Source organism: Pararge aegeria, chromosome 16, assembly GCF_905163445.1.
Source record: "Pararge aegeria chromosome 16, ilParAegt1.1, whole genome shotgun sequence".
In the NCBI taxonomy this organism is placed as follows: Eukaryota; Metazoa; Arthropoda; class Insecta; order Lepidoptera; family Nymphalidae; genus Pararge; species Pararge aegeria.
The window spans coordinates 4106587-4119267 of record NC_053195.1 but is presented as its reverse complement, the minus strand read 5'-3'; the positions used below and the strand labels follow the sequence as shown (position 1 = coordinate 4119267).

Sequence of the window (12681 nt, the reverse complement as noted above, 5' to 3'; positions counted from 1 at the left end):
CTTCGTCAGCGTACAAGGTTACGTAAAATTTTCCCACATTTTTATCATATATTCTACTCCCTAGAAGTCCCGTGATTTGTAATTTTAAAAAATAATCTATGCAAATTCTTATGCCTTAACTACAAAACCATAGGACTTCCATACAATCCCAAACCTCAATTAAACGCTTTATTTAGGTATAGATTTCGGAATAAAAAGGTCTTTCTTAGCGAATACCAGCCTGTAGCAACCTACCTTCTAACTTTGGAATAAATAGTCTGTCTTTCAACCAGATTTCCGAAATAAAAAGTTGTCCATATAACTGCCTCCGTAATCATCTACAAGCCGGTAGCCGTTTCGGATCTTAACCATAATAAAATGCCGACAGGGGATTTTTTAACAAAATTAGGTTTTTCTAAGTAACCTTCTATACCTATTATAGCGCCCTGCTGCGTCAACCGCGTTGGCAAAGTCTGTACCTACACGTAATTTTTTTCTCGCAAGTACGTGTACAGACTACAGACATATTCATCACGGGCAGCATCGCGGGGCGTAGCAAGTATAAATCTAATTTCAAGAAAGTTTGCCATGGAAGATATAGCTATTGAATTAGTTCATGATATTCAGTTTTACAGAAATCGCACTGGAATCATGGACTTTTCTGGAGTTCTTTTATTCATTGTCGTAATCCAGGGTGTAATCTAACTCCATTCTAAATTTAACTTAAATTGATTTAGTAGCAACAAACATACGCACTTGCATATAAACTTTCGCGTTTATGTTAGTGAGATACATACTTTCATCATACATATAGCAAGAAGCTTTTAAGTTTTTATTATGACATTACAAACACACTTTATTACTGCACTCACTTTATTTATTTGTATTGTTTTTAGTATATTGCACACAGATAATATTTTATTAAATTACTAATAGACAATAGAATAAAAACGACTGTGAAATAAAGATCAAAATCAAGACGCTTTTTCAATGGGGATTAGATGACAGAATGGAAATCTAGTTGAACTCTTTAAGCAATACAGGACTTAACAAGCAACAAAAAAATAAATTGCTGTGAGTTTACATTCATTGAATATGTGTCTAATCTGTTAGTGTAGAATTAAGTTAGGTCCGCCTATATCCATAGAGTTATTCAGAACATCACCTGTTTTTACATTCAAGGTCAAATGACACTGGTCATGGATTGATTACTAAAGTAACAGTAAAACTTTAAGGTCCTAGATAATAATAAAGTAATAATACAAGACTTCTAGACAATAATATAGGTGGCATTTCATTGTAAACACAAGCACTAGTAAACTAAGGTAAAAGTTCAAAAGTAGTGATCACAGCAATGATATTATTCTCACAATTATCACGGTTTAATAAGCACTACATTTGGCCCATCAACCCGCATTGAAGCAGTTTGGTGTGTGTAAGCTTAATCCTTCACGCCTGTTAAGATTGGACAATCAAACTATATCAAATTACGATGATAATTATAATGAATTTTAAAATTTTCACTTGTAGTAAAGATATTTATGTACAACTGAAATATGCTGGTTTATTTTGTTTGTTTTGTTTTAAGATAGAGAGGAAATTCGTTAAGCCAAAGCTTTAAAAGGATATTTACTTCTATTATTATCTATACATAGTTCTATTGGTGAGCCATTAGTTAAGAATGCAGACATTTCCTAATGTTTCCTATATTATAAATGGCATCAATTCCATATTCTGAAAGTCAAACTTTATGTTAGACAGTAATAAATCAACGGCCACACATGGCAAATGAATCATAGTCTAAAGAGATGATCCACATGTGGCCTAATCATAAACAAACCAATGCTCTTAGCTCCTTGAATAAATAAAAAATGCTATCGGTATGTTTTCATAACCAAGTACACGTTTATAGACAGACTGACAACTCTATGATTAAATGAATCTCTGATTATAAATTTAGAATTACCTATATTATTATATTAGGGGAAAACTTTATATTTATAAGCATGTTTCACATGTGTGTTATTATTGATAAGAGTGTGCTATTTGGAATAGTTTATTTGGAGAAGATATGCAAAGGAATAATAAGGAGTTTTGAGTAGTAGAAGTGTGTGAATTTTGATTAATTGATAATAGTATTAAGACTGTTTTCCATTTTAATCAATTTATTATAAACGTTTTAGTAAGTACTAAGTGAATAATGTATGGATGATATGACCTGGGGCTTCTTCAGAATTACAGGGAATGATGATATTAAATTGTCATTACTAGTTTTATTTTAAATTTATTAAGATTGTCTATGTAGCTGGGGAATAGACTTCAGACAGGCTTTATTGACAGCTAGTATCTCTTTATACATTTAATGTATGTCTGGTTCAGTTGAAATAAAATGTAACATCAAATACATTGTTATAATTATTTTTGTTGTTACAATGTTACAATGATTTATTGTTACAATGATATAATTATGTTATTGTAATACTCGAAATTTATAAATAACGTTTCGTAATGTATATAATTAAATTAATTTTGTGTTTATTCATTCAGAACTATCGTTTTACGTTCAATTAATTATATACGAAATCCCTGAAGTCTACTAAATTGTTAGTTTACTTTAACTAAAAATAAACACGTAGGTTAGCTATATCAAACGATCTGTTTTGACAAAATCTGCATACACAAGAAGGCTTACTGCCGAAGTTTAAGATACAGCTTTAGTAATTCAACAAAAGCTATCATCTGGTCATGATAACCTCCGGGAAGGGGGTCATAAGATAAACCCAAGTATTTTTGTAGTTTTATTACTTTTAATTGGGCATAGAGGTATGATAAGGCTACATGTATCACAGGTTAAGTTACCTACACCGCTAGTATATATAACTTATAAATAATACCGAAACTGTATACAGAAACATAGAAAATACAAACCCTTATAAATCCACTGAAGATATGAAGCTGCTTCTCAGTCCAGTGACGTAAAACATTATCACAAAAACACACAATTCACTGACATCACACGCACATAATATTTCTGTAGAATTTCAATTTTAATTAATCCTCACCCGCGCAAACGAAAATCCACCGAAAATCAGTCTCTTATTGACATAAACACAAACTGAGCATCCGCCATATGCAGGTACGTTCCGAACGCTAAGTTCAATCCGTGTCTTCTTATCACTTGCCACCGACGAATGATTTTTTGCTTATTTTTCGTAGTTGAAAGCTGTCACTTTCAAAACTTGAATCGAAAAATACATTTTCTTTTAATGTTTTTGTACTTATTTTATAGTAATTCTTTCTTTAAAAGCCTGTTTATTGTCGTAGATTTAAGTTATAGTTTGAACAATCACAAAAAATTATTCGGATTTTTCAGTAGTTTCACTGTTTAACCTATTCAGAACGCAACTCGATTTGCTGCTAACTTCGCGGTTTCAACAAGCTCGGCAACTTCACGGCGCTTCAATCCCGACGAGCTTTGATTTCGATTTACGGAAGAGTATGGTTAGATGTGTAAGCGAGATAGATAATAATATATTTTTTAAGTCAACGTCCTCTGTGAAGATACTGCCTAACTAGGCTATCATTTTGTTAAGCTGTGGTTTTTCGTAGCTTTTCCTGTAACCGCAAACAAATTAATTTGTAGATTGTATAATCTACGCGGTAAACTGAAAATAATTAATTTTAATTAATGACATAATAAAATGTAATTTTGTAGGTATGCAGCTTATGCTTATCTACCGTTTAGGTACCTGTAAACCATTTTTCGACGTATTATAATCTATGTACGACCAATTTACAAAATATACGCTTAGCTGCAAATATTAAGTTTAATTGAGCTTGACTGTCGGATTACAAATCCTTTGGCACAGTTATGCGTGTAAATAGTTGTGCTTTAGAGTGGGAGGTCCCGTGTTTGACACTCATCTACAGCCATTTTGAACAAACCCAATGCTTATCAAATTATACGTGGTCCTGGAAATCGAACCTCGGGACCAGTAGTAGTTTTAAACCAGTATGAACAACAAACAAACGATCGATCGAAACGAAGCGATCTTTCATCTACGTTCGGAACTTGCGATAGTCTAGTATTCGGTAACTTTTCTGACAGTTGCCAATCGGTGGCGAAGTTCTTCTTAGACCAGGCCGCGTTTAGAACCCTCGTAGCTTTAGTTTTAAGTTTACGAATGTGTTTATCGCCATCATCTCACTACCGTGTAAGTCTTATGTACGCATCAACTACAATGTCAATCACCACCTATGGGCCTACTTGAATAAAGATATTTTTGACTTTGACTTTGACTTTAATACAGTAAAGTTAGTTATGCACATAGGGGCATAGCAGCTCATCAGATTACTGAATGGGAGGAGGACCGATCGATTTACAAAAATTATGATATCTTTACATTATTCGAAAAGTAAACTTGATAACATATTATTTATTGATCCGTCATCAATCCGAAATGCGCAGTGGGAGCGACCCTGCTTTCTGAGTCCAAGGCCGTGGGTTCGATTCCCACGACTAGAAAATGTTTGTGTGTTGAACATGAATGTTTTTCAGTGTCTGGGTGTTTATATGTATATTATAAGTATTTATGTATATTATTCATAGAAATATTCATCGGTTATCTTAGTACCCATAACACAAGCTACGCTTACTTTGGGACTAGATGGCGATGTGTGTATTAAATATTTTAAACTAAGATTTTCGTTGTTAATCAACATTTCTTAAGTATAGTTCAACGGGTACATACCACGGTAATATTTTGGATTTGTCAGAAAGACGGGCAGAAAGTAAGATTCTGCCCGTGACATCCAACTTGACATCTCTTGCCTACGCAGTCCCGTCGTGTGCACGATCCATGCAACTGGGTCGAAATATCGACAAATCCAAAATATTATCGTGGTATGCACCCGTTGAACTATACTTAAGAAATGGTGTGTGTATATGTCTAACTAGTTTTTTTTATTAAGTTACACTTTTGGTAACCTTTCTGGGAGCTCCTTGGTTTAATGAGCAAAAATTATAAATTAGTTTAATTAGAATTCATAATTTCTATTTAAAACTACATAGTCTCCAGCACCGACGCAATGTTGCCTGTTTATCGGTTTTTTACCGGATATACTTCGGTGAGTGTGCTCAGGAACTTCACAATCTTGTTTCCCCGTCCCCGTTCTACCACAGAACAGCGAGACACCGAGAGCGGTAGCATCCTTATGTGGTTGATATCCCATCAACACGCACGAAACGTTTTTTATCCACGTTTCTGATACGTGCCGCTAATATGTGGAACGCCCTCCTGGTAACTGTGGTCCTGCCACGTATAATTTAAGTACCTTCAAGGCTAGAGTGAATAGGCTTTTTCTAGGCAAGCGTGCTCCAACCTAGACCTCATCATTGCTTTCTAACGGGCATGATTGTCGTCAAACGCTGGCCTATCGTTCATAAAAAAAAAATAAAAAAATTCTGGTCTGGCTTCCGCAATGGCCGCATAGAAACCGATATATCTACATATATAAAAGAAAGTCGTGTTAGTTACACTACTTATAACTCAAGAACGGCTGTACCGATATGGCTGAAAATTGGTGGGTGGGTAGCTTAGAGCCAGGAGACGGACATAGGATACTGTTTATCCCGTTCGACACGTTCCCGTCTGAGTTGACATAAAACGTCAGTTACACCATTTATAACTCAAGAACGGCTGGACCAATTTTTATGATATTTGATTTTTTGGATTCCTCTTAGACCGGAATAGGATAATAAGTATTAAAATAATAACATTCATCAAAAAAAATATGATGCGCGGTACGAAGTTCGCCGGGACAGCTAGTAAATAAATAAAATAAATTGTTTAAAGTTTTTGTACGTAACTATATTTATACTATAGGTACATACTCGTACATGTAGGCCCCATTTTATAAACGCATCGGCACCCTAAATACCAGTGAAAGGTTACCCCACAAAACTTTGGGGTGTGATTGCACGGGCCTCTGGATGCATTCGTTAGGTACGAGCCACGGGTTCTCGGATCGTATATTATGCCCTCGGGAAATATGCTCAGGTATCACCCCTAACTTACCATTACCACAGGTTAGTAAGTATACAGTTCAGAGGAAGGGTAGTTTTGGAATTACCAATGCATAAGTTTAAGCAATCTGTTAAAACACATTTAATGAATCGTCTTTACTAGACGATTAATGAGACGACACGGCTGTTTGGAAGCAGGCCACTTCGCTGTAAATTGTAACATGGTGTTGGAAAAGAGTCACTAAAAATTTATTGACTTTTCGTTTCCCAAGTGCTTATAAACGAGTCCTACTATAAATTAATAATTTTTTTAGTTGAATTGGATAGTTTGGCTTAGCTTAAATTCATTCATTTATAATCGCATTGTGTAGTTACCCAGTAGGCCTAAAATGCGCGCCACGAGAAAATTATGTCTTCTTGTTACCTCTACTATCTGTATAGAAAATACAAGTAATAGATAGAGATAAAGTGACAAGTATCCACCAATCCGCACTGGACCAGTGTAGCGTGATGGACTAAGGCCTTTATCCCTTCTCATCGTGAGAGGAGACCCGTGACCTGTAGTGGGCCGGTAATGGGTCAATACGAAGACGTATATTAGCCCTACCTACTATACGCCTACCAACTACCGTAGGTCTCTTTTTATTACGTGATGCTTATGATCAAATTCGAGAGTTTCTAAGTTAAATACTTGAATGCTTGATTGTATCGTCTACAAATTAATATCTTGTGGTGGTTTGCAATTATATTTGTTAGTCCTTCTTTGGTTAGTTGATAAACCTTAAATTCTGAACGTAATGGTATTCCCTAAATGCCCCGATACGAAGTTATCGTATCACCTTAAGAACACCATAGGCATGAAATCGTAAGTAAGTAGAAATTCCCACACAAAATTTGAAAATGAACTAGTTATTTTTATGTTACATAGATTAAAAATGAAAATGTTTCAGATTCTTACTTTTGGATTATGTTTTGACAGATTAATTTTAGATTAATTGTACAGATTAATCTTCAACAAATAACAACTTTGCGTTTAAGTTATCAGCAGATTACAGATTGATTGAATATAGAAAATGGATGATAGGCAAACATGGGTCCCGATTTTTTAGCATAACTGTACGCTTGCTGAACTGAGAAGTAATATGAATTGAACTGTTTTGGGTGTAAACAATGGCAGGGGTGAGCAAAAGGATTGCGTTGGCAAGCAATTACTGCCTGGTTTACTTATCTAGCGACCGTATCAGATCGGCACGCAATATGTGTACCACGTGGAAATCTGCACAGACATGTAGTTACCGACATAGCTCAACGAGTGGCGAAGCTAAAGTTGCAATGGGCGGGGGGGCACATAGCTCGGAAAACCATTGGACGTTGGGGGCCCTAGGTGCTGAAATGCCGACCTTGTACCGGTGTCCGGTAACCAGAGTGGCTGGGAACCAAGCGGTACATGACCGTCGTATTTGGAATTTCCGACAAAACACCTATCCAGCAATGGACGTCCATTGGTTGACATGATGATTATGTAATTTTCGACGTATCTATTATATACAAATTATACATACTCCAATTAATTTGTACTAAGGCGAACTCCCTTACGTCTGCGTAAGGGGAGTCGTCTTACGCGGACGTAAGCTCTGTGTTGTGGTATTGTATATAGGAGGTCTGGTGGGAGGCTTCGGTCGTGTCTAGTAAACACTTGCAGACAATAATGTGCAGCCAGACCATTTAGCGTTCCATGATTCCGCGTAGAAGCCGGATTGCCGAAGAATTACAGGTATGGGATTAATATATGTGGCAAACCCCTAAAAGGTTAGACCGTTACAATCTTAGACTGCACCATCACTTAGCACTCGTTGAGATTACAATACAAATGGCACATGAACGTGTTACAAAAAATAGGAAGATGGAAGACCATGTACCAGATATTAACTACAATACCAACAATGTTCAGGATGGCACTATCAGTGAAGCTAAATACCTAGTTTCTCAGCAGTAGGTATTTACCCTCATGAATATTATTCTTCCTTACTTATGACATACTATTAAAGTATTAACTTTTTAAGAGATATCATTAAAGCCCACCAACCTGCATTAGTGCAGTGTTGTGGGTCTATACTCTATAACCCTGTCACCCCCAAGGAGTCAAATAAAACAACTGGACCGACTCTAATACTGTATATTAAGCTTCTGTGTAATTCATATTACTTGTTACCTTTAAATGACTTTACTACCAGTTCGAAATGCTGTCTTCAGCAGAGAAGACCACTGGAGAGAAACTCTTCTGTTGCTCTTTTATTCAATTAATCATCGGGTTTATCATAGATAAAGTGCTGTAATTCCCTATTTCCTAACAAAAGCAACGAGTGCTAGTCCCTACAAAAGACCTTTGTCCAGCAGTGGACGAACTTCGGTTGAGAAATGATGATCAAGGTACTTTAAACTTTAAAACTAAACTTCATGAAAATACATCTTCTCTCAATCCACGGAGATGCCTACTAGGTATTGATAGAGTCGGTTCGTACACTTAAAACGTACCTATCCCAATCAAACCGTCTAGACATGTGGTATTCGGTATCATTTATTATGTATATTCGTTTTTCGCAGCTCGCAGCATTGAATACATACTGATATTATTAATGCGAAAGCTTATTTTTTTATGTTTATAGACGAGCGCTTGACTGCAATCACATCTGATGGGAAGCGATGATGGAGCGCGCTTGCCTACAAGATGCCTATTCACTCTTGATTTGAAGGTACTCATATTGTAAGCACTGGGGAAACTGGAAGCTGGAAGGGCATTCCAGATCCTAGCGGTGCGGATCAGAAACGAAGATGCGAAGCGCTTCATACGCGTCCGCGGTATATCGACCATGTAGGGATGCAGATCCTTACGGTGCCTCGCGGTTCGATGGTCAAAAGGCGAGGGGGAACTAGTACAAATAGTTCTTGAACGTGTCCTTTTTGCTCCTTATTTTGTTACCTTTTTTCGGCCGAACCACTGCACTAATTTTGACACATATATATCTAGCATCCTGAAAATGTACATGTATTCTGATCTGCCGTCACAACACGGCAAATTACAATGTACAAAAGTGAAAATTAATGCTGAGAATTCAATACTTTTTTTTACATAAAAAAAAATGCATGACATATTTGTGTCATGGATAATATTTATTTATTCTTTAAAATAATTGTTTTATAAACTATTTAATACTAAATACAAACAAATATTTGTTAGTTCTAGGAATCGCACCACAACCTTGGACTCTAAAACCGAAGTCGTTTGTATAGTATGATATAATATTAATAAATAAACCAACCTAAACACTTTTTAGCTTCAATTTAACCCGATATTATTCGTTGAATTTACAAGGAAAATTGTGACTTTTTAAGAAGTAGATTCTACAAGAAGGATGTACTGATAAGGCTATCTACTAAGTATTTATCGATGTACACGCATGCTTTAGATGTTCATCTCGGAAAAGAACAGCTACTAAAATTCTTGTTCGCTTTTGCCCTGTACAGTCTGCCTTCCGAAACGGTGGTAGAGTCCTAGACAAATAGCTAGACTTGACTTTTAAAAAGTTCTTAGCCTATATATATATGGAATAAATGAATTTTGAAAGGTCCATCTCGATCTATATACTGTAAGAAAATATAATGGATGTAAGTTGTTACAGTAAATTTATAAAGTGGGTAAATAATTAAACTTTTGATAACTATAAATTCATATTTGCCAGATATTTTTTGAAATAAATAATAGATAGTTTTCAAGAAACAATTAAAATTATATTTGATTAACAACCAACGTTCATGACGTTGAGTTGGTGGGTATTTTGATATAAATACGACGAGAAAAGATGCAAAGATACCTCCCGGTGTCTTAGTCGTGAAAGTATTGAGCGCTTTTCAGAGTTTGAGTTTATAATAATTGCTTCAAAGTTAATACCATCCTGTTGAATTTGAGCAGGGATCGCGGCCTAATATGATAATTGTCTGTCAAACAGTCGTCCCTTGCCGTTACCTCTATTAAGTCAGCTGGCGACTGTTCAAAGTTTATTTGATTCCCGACCAGTTGGTGGACTGTATATTTAATTATAGTTGTTTATTTTGTGAACTGTCTCGTTGGTTGGTTAGGGGGATTCGATTCCAGGGCCGAGTCCGAAATCATTCGTGTTCGATTCTAATGTCAAGAATTCTCAATTGTAGCTCGAAACTACTTACGGATTATTTTTTCAAATTACTTCGGATATACAAATACTGCTATACTATATTATGAAAATTAAGCTTAATTTGCTATATTCTGCGAAAAGCAGGAAAACAAACATCGGAATTGATCACCTTTTTTTTCGAAGGAACTCGGTTAAAAAGTGACTTCAAATTACAATAATTTCTTTAAATCGAATATCACTGAAACTTATTTATTGTTGACACATTCTTGTCCTAGTATATTTATAATTTTTTAGCCAACAAATTTAAAACGCAAATTGTCGTTGTAAAATACCTTTTTTATAAAGAATTCAAATCCACATATTTCTGTGTGCAGGTATCGTTATTATCGGAAATTACCTTATATGTAAGCAATTAATGTGCTAAAATATATACGTAGATCAGTGGCGTTTTAACAGATACCAGATTTATCGCCGTGTCATGTTAAGCCTGAAAGCACATGCTGGCGTGACAACGGGATGGCTACACTGCCTGGGTCATGTTATGTATTTATACATCCATACATTAAGTACTATACATATTACATAGATATACGTACTCAAATAATATCTAATAGTACCTACGGATGTCAGACGTATTATGGCTGGTCAGGAGAGACTTTTGTAATAAATTTTATGACTTACTAGTTTGCCTCCGGATTTTTTCTTGTAAAATCTGTTTTCTATATTTGTAGGTCCTTTCAAATACTAAAAGTAATAAAGTAAAGTAAACACATCGGGACTAGGTACTTCCCAATTAATCACATACGCAATTAGAAGCCACACTATTAAAAAATTGCTTTAAAAAAGGTACTGTACTATACATTTCGTAACACTAGCTTCTGCCCGCGACTTCCTCTGCTTCGGACTTCAGAATTGCGTCCAAAAATAAATGAAAAATGTGAAAGTAAAAAAAAACGTAAGTATAACAAATGGACGAAAATTTACACCCGTGTTATCGCTTGCGCTGCAATAGAGAAAAATAGCTGCAGTTTTGCGTTTCAGCTTTACGTATTTAATATGGTAGAGTAGCAAAATTTATATTTTAGTTTAGTTATGATTTTATTGATTTAAATTATACGCGTCAAGCATATAATTTAAATCAATAAAATCATTTATATATAAATTTTTAATCTTACCACAGGAACTATTTGAGAGATTGGTATAGAAAGTACATGTCCTTTTCCATAGCATAGGTTACATGCATACAAAATTTAAAAGCCGTTTGCCCGCGTAGGACGTAAACAATTTACAATTTTCCCTTTTACTTAAGGAATCGGAATAAAAGGTAGCCTATGTTCTTTTCTACGTCAAAGGCTATATGCATACCAAATTTTATCATAATCTGTTCAGCCGTTTTTGCGTGATTGAGTAACAAACATCCACACTTTCACATTGATAATATTAGAAGGATTGTACGAAATGTAACCTATACGACATAAATTTTTAATAATCTATGTTTTAATGGCGTGCTTTATATATCTAAATTCGTTAGCACTTCTACGTCTCCATTATTTTTGTATGGTGGGACGCTTCGGCCGTGGCTAGTTTCCACTCTACCTACAAAGACATGCCGCTAAGCGATTTAGCTTTAAGGTACGATGTTGCTAGAAACTGATTAGGGTAGGGTTTACTTCGACTGCATCACCACTGACCTTCAGCACGGCTAGCATGGGTAGGACACAATTATCTCCACGGGGTAAGGATATAAATTTATCTTCTCTCACAGCTTTATCAACTTTCAGAGCACTGGCGCACAAGTGGAAATAATATCCAAATAATATATGTGTATTAATAAACGGGGGTAAACTTCTCCTATTCCATGTTCCAGGCGGGCAAGTTAATTATATCCCTTGTCAGTGGATATAATCGGGGGATATAATTTTTATCTCCCGCCCGTGCTAGCCCTGCAGGTGAGAATTGACAGGGGAATAAAAACTTCTTCACATTTAGTGGAATAAAAAATAACACTTTATCAAACTGGCCTTGCTTTTTAGTTTTAACATAAGCGAAGTTCGTTGGATGAATATCCGCATTATTGACATTCATGTATTTTTATACAGTGCATTACACCTACATTAATATATCCTGTAACTAAATAAGTTAATCCATAAAGTACACATTATGTCATCATATAGTAGCAGCCAGATATAATACATAGCTACGTATCTATACTTGTAACATGAATGCACCATTCTCCAGTAACACTCCCCGAGCGACCCACACTGCCTTATAATTAGATTGGAAGTCCTTTCCATCAATATTGAGTCCATGCTCTACCTATATTTTTATTATTATTATTCCACTAAAAGTTAGTCCTTGATTGCAATCTCACCTGGTGGTAACATATGACGCAGTTAAAGATGATAGCGGACTAACCTATTATAGAGTATGGTAGTCATACCCTAATTGGGTTCTACGCGCACTGGAACACTAAATCGCTTAGCGGCACGTCTTTGTTGGTAAAGT

The 12681-nt window shown here is 35.5% G+C and overlaps 1 protein-coding gene across 2 annotated transcripts in view; it reads right to left on the bottom strand.

Moving 5' to 3' along the window:
- The window catches only part of LOC120630741 (tyrosine-protein phosphatase Lar), a 629543-nt gene extending 626461 nt beyond the window's left edge, over positions 1 to 3082 (bottom strand). For both annotated transcript variants that reach the window (XM_039900036.1, XM_039900037.1), the window contains exon 1: positions 2908 to 3082. The gene's annotated coding sequence lies outside the window, so the exon portion shown is untranslated. The remainder of the gene's footprint in view (positions 1 to 2907) is intronic.
- Between the last annotated feature and the right edge of the window lie 9599 nt (positions 3083 to 12681).